Source organism: Marmota flaviventris, chromosome 6, assembly GCF_047511675.1.
Source record: "Marmota flaviventris isolate mMarFla1 chromosome 6, mMarFla1.hap1, whole genome shotgun sequence".
Lineage (NCBI taxonomy): Eukaryota > Metazoa > Chordata > Mammalia > Rodentia > Sciuridae > Marmota > Marmota flaviventris.
This window is the reverse complement of record NC_092503.1, coordinates 127169504-127177933: the sequence shown is the minus strand read 5'-3', so window position 1 is coordinate 127177933 and position 8430 is coordinate 127169504. Positions and strand designations below refer to the sequence as shown.

Here is an 8430-nt window from a genome sequence, read left to right as displayed (position 1 = left end):
CAGGAGAAAAACGATTTTTTTAAAAATCTGAAGTCACTTATAAGACCTTTTCTCAGCAGCCATAGACCACAGCAGAGACCGATTGCATCATTGCAACAAAAGCTTTTGTTTCCTGAAACATTAGTGTACTGTGATGCACTGACAATGGTCATGGATTTTGAGTGGAGAGCCAGAGCCTAGCAGTGTCTGTGCAAGTAGTTACATTGGAAACTGTCTACTGGGGAGTGGAACATTGTAGTGCATTATGGTACATGGCATGGGACCTCATTAAGAAAGTAAGTAGGGAACTGTGTGTTACACAATTATGTGCTACAAGTTAAATGGGTACACATTTACAGCCACAAGGCTGTAATACTTAATTGTTTTCATTATTTGGATTATTTTCTTTGAAGAGATCAATAATGCTGCAACCCACACCAAATTTCTTATTAAAATAGTTCCCAAAAGTTATAACTTTTCTAAAAATTCCCTGATGTTATTAGCAAAACTCTGGCAATCAAAAAACTCTGCCTCTGCAAGGCAGGATAGAAAACAAGCAACTTTTAAAGAACTGTTCATAATAAGATGTCCCAGAGGGAAGCAAGCTCATGACTTGCAGATGATTCACACATTTTACAATTGACAAAGTTAACTGTTGAAAAGGAAAATAAGGTTTTCAAAACCCTCCTAGGGTTATATTATGTCTCAGAACATAAAAGCTCCATATCACACTGATAATCATTATAGCACACATTGACTTATTGACTTATTTATAATTTATACATTGAGTTTGATCTGTCCTGTCAGATTATTCCCACCCCACCCCCATACTGGGGATTGAGCCCAGAGGCACTTTTTCACTAAGCTACATCCCAGTCCTTTGCCCATTTATTTTTATTTTTTTAAATTTTAATAGGAGATCTTGCTGAATTGCTTAGGATGTTACTAAATTGTTGAGGCTGGCCTTGAACTTCTGATCCTCCTGCCTCAGTCTCATGAGGTGCTGGGATTACAAGTGGATGCCACTGTGCCTGGCTCAGATTGTTCTTGTATTGATAAAATTTCCATTAGGAAACAGCCTCTTTGTTCCACTGTTTAATTGGGCTAGAGAATAAATTCTATGCATGGAAGTAAACCCATTCATCTCTAGTCAACTGGTTGTTGATAAAGCTGTTAAGAGCATGTGCTAGAGGGTAGTTTTTCAATAAATGGTTCTGGGAAAACGGTATCTTCAAATGAAGAAAATGAAATTAAATCCCTCTGTCTCACCTGATATAACAATCAACTCAAAGTAGATTAAAGACTTAAATATAAGACATGAAACTACAAGAAGAAAACATAGAGATGTTGAAAATCTTTTGGATAAAATCCCAAACCACAGGAAACAAAAGTGAAAATAAGCAAATGGGATTATAAAATCCAAAAAGTTTCTGCATGGCAAAGGAAACAACAGAGTGAAGAGACACCTATAGAATGGGAGAAATGTTTGAACCTATATATCTAACAAAGGGTTGATATGCAGAATATGTAAGGAATTCCAAAATATCAATAGCAAAATTTAAAAATATTAAAAAATGAGCAATAGTCTTAAATAGACATTTCTCAAAATATACACAAATGTCCAACAGGTTTATGAAAATTATTCAACATTGCTAGTCATCAGGGAAACACAAATCAAAACCACAATGAGACATCACCTCACCTCAGCAAGAATAACCAATATCAAAACAACTAAAGATAACAAGTCCTGGCAAATATGTGGGGAAAAGGGAATCCATTCTCATTGTTGGTGAGAATGTAAATTAGTATATCCATTATGGAAGAGTGTTGAAAGTTCTTCATAAGTAAAAATAGAACAACCATAAAAGCCAGCAATCCCACTCCCGGGATATATCCAAGGGAAATAAATCTATGTTGAAGAGACTTCTGCACCCCCATGTTCATTTCAACACTATTACAGAAATGGAAATAACTAGTGTCTATCAACTCATGAATGGATGAAGTGGTACATATAAACATCAGAATATTATTCAACTAAAGAAAATGATGAAGTCTTGTCATATGCAACATGGATAGAATTAGAAAAGGGAAATGAGCCAGGTATAGAAAGACAGGTACCTCCTGATCTTACTCCTGTGTGGAATCTAAAAAAGTTGAACTTACAGAAGTTGACGATAGAATGGTGATTTCCAGAGTCTGGGAGGGTAGTGGGGAGGTAGAGAGGAAGAAAGTTGATGAATAAGTACTAAGTTAAACAGGAGCAAGGTGTTCTGGTGTACTATCACATAGCAGGGTGACTATCGATAATAGTTATATGCTATGAATTTCAAAAAGCTTGAAGAAAATACTTTGAAAGGTTTCACTGAAGAAATGATAGGGTTTGAGAAGAGAGATTCTCTTTAGCTTGAGAAAACTATATGCATGTTGTAAATTTATGCATTCATAATTACAAAAGAGTCAGACTAACTTTTTGATTTTTAAGTGCTTAGTATATAATAAAAAACTACTTTTAGTCACCACAGAAAATAATGGAGAAAGAGATTAGAAGGATACAATACTCACTCCCATTACTTTTAAGGTTTGCTAAAGTGATGGACATTAAATCATATTTTAATGTTGTTTTAATTTAAATAATTTTGATTTTGGGAAGGTGGGTATACACTCATTTATTAGTCAACAGTTTTCCTTTGTGAATTTTTTCTTTGTCAACTTTTCCATTTTTGTTTTCCTATTTATGCTTTATGAAAGTTCTTAATAATTGTTGGTAACCCATTATTATCATGTTTTTTGAAAAATACAGTCTGGTAAACTTCATCTTTTAACTGTGGCTTATTGTCTTATTATTATGCCTTTGAATTTATTTGTAGCAAATGTTAATTTGTGTGGTCAATTTTTCTATGTTTATAATCTGTTTCTCTTCATACCTGTAAATTTTAATATTTTTTATCACTCTGTTCTTTTTCCTCCTGTTATTCTGGAAATTTTGTGTTCTGCTTTCTTCTTTTATCTTTTAGCCTGAAATTATGACTTGCATCTTTTTTCAGTAGGAAGACTTTAAAACACTTTAGCAGTGTAGAAGCTCAATTTGTTTTATATGCTATAAAATATGTCTTCCTTTTTAGCACCAACACATTTTAATAATATTTTATACAAATTTTATTTAAATTTTTCAGTCATTGACTATGTTTTTTTTAATATTTATCTATTCTTAAAACTCACAATTTCCCCCCTTTCTTCCAATTAAACTATATTCTTCAGAATCTCTTTTAAGTGAGGGTTTACTGGTTTCCAGTCTTATGATTTATATTTTGTTCAAAGATATACCAATTCTATTTTTCATTTATGAAACTTATGGTCTTTGGACATGCTATTCTACCTGGATGGATATTTAGTCTCCCTGACTTCTGTTTTCTGTTGTTGCCAATGGTCTCAACTGTCCTACTGTATAACAATCTGTTGCTCCTTTGAAGGGACTCTAACTTTCATCCTGCTCTTAAAACTCTTTTCTGTTTCTGTTGTCTTTCTCTGTTTCATATTTCTCGGGTCAACTCATGCAACTTCTATATGCCCCAAAGCTTCACTTTAAACTTATCATTGTTTAGGTTTTCAAAATTTCTCTAGGTGAGGATCCACATTGCATCCAATAGTTATTAAATTTCCAAGGCTAAGGCTGTGTTCTTTATTTTAAATTCTTGTTTTATTTCTCTTTTAGTGAGGAACACAAAGCTCTGCACAACAATTATTTAAACTTTGCAAAAATTCCCCAAAATAATACAAAAAATAAAAATCAATACTTTTGGAGAAAGAAAAAATAGACAAAACAAGGTCTCAAGAGGAGATACTAAAGATATTTATGCCTGGGGCACCACTTGTGAGAGTCAGAGTTACTCAGCTTATTTATTTTGTGGTCAGACTATGAACAAAACCAAGTCTTGTGTCATTTATTTTTACACTTAATTGTGTGAAGTTCATAACAACTCTTTGAGCAACCAAAAATCTCTATTAATTCTATTCAAAGAGACAATGAAAGCTTTATAACCTGATTCTTAAAATTACTTAAGTACAAAAATATGTATATATTGCAAGATATGTAAAAAGAAAAGAGTAAGATGAATTGGTCAGGGAGAGGATAGTTAAATTGGAATGATTTTTTTTTCTTTGATAGAAACAAATTGAGACCATTAAATGGGGTAAGTCAAAGTACTTGGAAAAACTTCTTGAATTTCGGTTATGGAAATTACCAGATGGAACAAGTGGACTTATGGCACAGGACATCAGTTAGAAAATCTTGGAATTTACTCTTCTATTTAATCCGTGTTTGTTTCAAATAGATATAGCTGTTTATGTGTATTTACATGTGTGTGTTTATAAGTGTTTTTTTTTTTTTTTTTTGTGTGTGTGTGTGTGTGTGTGTGCATGTAAATGAATAGCTACCATATTTGTTTTAATATTTTCCATGTACTGGAAATTAAACTATAAAGTTACCTGAGGTTATTTTGTTTGAGTTTCAATACTTAAATCAATATCATGGTAAATTATGATTTTTGACATATGCAAACACATCTAAAGAACAAATTCTGGGAAGTTGAATTGCTAGTTCAAAGTATATGAACATTTTCATTTTTGATAGTTATTGCTAAATTGCCCCTTAGAGATTGAGTCGATTTATAACCCCACCTGTATTACACCACCCTTAAGTTAATACGGTGCATTGTCAAACACTTTGATCTTTGTTAAAATTGTATATCATTACATTTTACTTTGCATTTCTATTTTGCTTTTTTTCACTTTTCTTTTCTGGTGAGATTTCTTCCATTAAGAAATTATGACTTTCTGGGCTGGGATTGTGGCTCAGATGTAGAGTGCTCACCTCGTGCTAATGAGGCTCTGGGTTCGATTCTCAGCACCACATAAAAATAAAATAAAAATATGTGTCCACCTACAACTAAAAAATAAATATTTTTTTTTAAAAAGACATCATTACTTTCTATTTTTTTAATTTTCTTTCATAAGGCTTAGATTAAAGGGAATTTATTTATTAATTCTTTTGATTAACATATAGTAATTGTACATATTCATGGGATTTAGTGTGATTTTTCAATGCATGCATACTGATCAAATCCAGGCTCCCTCTAGCCACTGGCTTCCAACTGCCCAACCTCTTGTTATCATTATTTTATATTCAGGTTGTTTTTATTGATTGACTTTTTTTTTAAGTGAGGAGATTTGAATCTAGGCTATTGCCATGCTACTACTTAGAAATAATGTGTGCCTATTAAGTCCATTAAAAAGTGTTTTCTAACTTTACCAATGTATCTTTGACATAATTTAATTAGATATACTAATTTAATGCCATAGATGAAGCTAGAGTTAAATCTTGTTCCTTTTTAATATGTTTTCTCTGAATATCTACCTTAATTCTGATGAGCTGTTGTTTAGGGTTAACTGTACAGTCTGAGTAGCCTTTTTACTTCCATACATCAGATATCACGTTAACTCAGAACTTGACATGTACTTTCATTTTCCTCAGTTATGTTGCAAATGAATTTACCTCTGGAATGCTGTTCACCACAGTTTATCCTTCTTTTTTTTTTTTTTCCAGATGATAAACTTGCTTCATTTCACCCTACACAGTGTACCAGGATGTGTTTGCTAATTGTCACTGTCATCTTTCCTTTCCCAAAGCAATGGAGAACATCACTTTTGTGAATGAGTTTCTTTTGCTGGGACTGACCCAGGTTCAGGGGCTATAGCTTGTAATCTTTATCATTTTCCTCATTATATACATGACAAACCTATTTGGAGATGGGGCCACATTAGTGATCATCATCTCAGAGCCAATACTCCACACTCCTATGTATTTTTTCCTGAGAAATTGTTCTTGTCTGGATGTTTGCTACTCTTCAGTGATAATGCCTAAGCTAATGTGGAACCTCCTCTCCAGGCATAGGGTCATATCCTTCTTAGGCTGTATCACTCAGCTACATTTATTCCACTTTTTTGGTTGCACTGAATTTGTCTTGCTAATCATCATGGGATTTGATCGATTTGTGGCCCTCTGCAACCCACTTTGCTACACTGTCATCATGAATCCCCAGCTGTGTGTCCTGTTGGCAGCTGTGGCATGGCTCATTAGCTTCTTCTATGCTCTGGTTCATTCTGTCATGACTGCATGCCTGGACTTTCTCCACTTCCAGAAACTCAATTACTTATTCTATGATATCAAACCTCTCTTGGAACTGGCTTGTGGTGATGTAAGTCTCAATAAGTGGCTCATTTTCATTGTCACTTTCAGCTTAGCCATGGTGGCTTGCTTCCTCACTCTCCTTTCCTATTTCTCTATAAGTGTCTTTCTTCTGTTGAAGCACCAGTCCTGCAGTGTATTCCGCAAGGCTCTGTCCACTTGTCCCTCCCATTTTATGGTGGTATTTCTCTTTTATAGAACTGTGGAGCTCACTTTATCCCTCCTCCCTGTGCTGCATGTGTAATACAGGAAAAAAATATGGCTATCTTACACATGACAGTCACTCCAGTGTTGAACCCACTGATATACACCTTTAAAAATAAGAAACTGATGTTTGTTCTGAGCAGAATTTTTAGGAAGAAGCTGAAGCTGTTTGCCTGAGGAAAATCAGGCACAATAAAATGCAGAGGAAAGCTGTATGCCATTTTTATGACATTTATTTTCTTTCCTATAGTAATTCAATATATTTCTTAAAATTTTATTTTTCATTTTAGATATTTGTTTAGTTGGTAACCAGGTTCTTCATTCATATAATTTCAACCACTATTCATATGATCTTTTAATCATTATTTGAAATATCTTGAGTAAGTCCTGATCCATATGCACAACATACCCCAGTGGAAAAAGGTCCACGAGGCCATTAATGGGGATACGGATCTTACATTTTTGTTGTGGGGCCAGGTAATACATAACTGAATAAGTAAATGTGCCTCTGTCAGAAGGTAGAACGTATTATGGAAGGTAAGGGAACAATGAAGGCCTTTCCAAGATGTGACATTCAGGCAGAACAATGAAAGAAATGAGGTGGAGGGTCACACAGATATGTGAGGTTATGCCATTTTATGAAGAGACAAAAGCAAGTAAAATAGCATTGAGACAGAGTGTGCTTGTTGTTTTGAGGAAAGCAAGATGGCCAGTGTGCCTGGCCATTGGTGGGTAATGGGGAGAATGGCCCAACATGAAGTTAGTCATCTGGTGGACCCATGACACAGGCATCTTAATCATTTTAAGGATTTGGGTACTGTGCATGATATTGGATGACTTTGAGGCATTTGAACAAAAAACTGACTTGATATAACTCCTATATTTAAACAATCACATTAAATTCCATGTGGAGAATAGAGAATCAGTTAGAATGCCCTTAATCCTTTGGGTAAGAATTGAAGATAATGCAGGCAAGGGTGATGGTGGTGGAGATATGAGAAGTAGTTAGATTCTGGATTAATTTGAACACAAAACTTTCAGTACCTGCTGAGAGCTTAGATATATTGTATGAAGTCAAGAGGCACCAAAAATCATTGTTAATTTTTATTTATCTTTATTAACTGGAAAAATGACCATGATATCAATAAATTAGGCTATGAATATAGCACAAGTATGATTAATATAGGTTTGAGTTAGCTTTGCACATCAGGGGAATAATTTGAATGGAATTATTTCTTCCTATTAATTAATGCTTTTTATGCCTAGAATAACATAGTTTTAAAACTTTTATTTTCAGATTAGCATGTAGGTTTTATGGTCTTTAAAGGCTTTAAGATATTGCTATCAAATTATCAATCTATTTGTAATAATTTAGATTTTTCTGAGCATGACTATATTCAATTTTTAAGGTAATAAGAACAGTAAAATGCTGTTTTTTGTTGTTTGTTTGTTTGTTTGTAGCAACATATACTTTACTATGAAGAATTAACTCAGAACAGAAACAATTAGCAAATAAGAATATAGCAGGTGGAATATGTTACAGAAGGTAATTGGAGATGAAATCTACAGCGAATACAAGTTGTCTAAAGTATAAGTAATATCCTACTTGACAGTTGATCCTATAGCTCAAGTATACTGTGCCACATTGTAAATGATGTGAAAATAATCATGGATGTTTGCAAGAATGAAATTTTTCAAGTATTTTCTTTTCATCTTTGGATATTTCTTAAACACACTTGTTGCATCATCTTTACATACACAGACAACCCATCCATACAAAATTAAATGTTTTACAGTTCTGTCTTTCTACCCCTTTCCCTTTGTCTCATTAACCATATTCATTTTTACAAAAGTTGTAGTCTAAATTTCTGTTAATAACCTGATGTGGAAGTTTCTAGTTAATTTTTGAAATTGAGGGACTTTGTAAAGACATAGAAATGTGATTTCTAGGAATCAGTTTACTAAGTATATCTGTGTGTATCTGAACTAGAATGACAAGAAAA

At 33.5% G+C, this 8430-nt stretch overlaps 1 pseudogene; it reads left to right on the top strand.

Annotated features, from left to right (window-relative positions):
• Nucleotides 1-5666: 5666 nt before the first annotated feature.
• LOC114080241 (olfactory receptor 12D3-like) lies at nucleotides 5667-6604 on the top strand (annotated as a pseudogene).
• Nucleotides 6605-8430: the final 1826 nt, after the last annotated feature.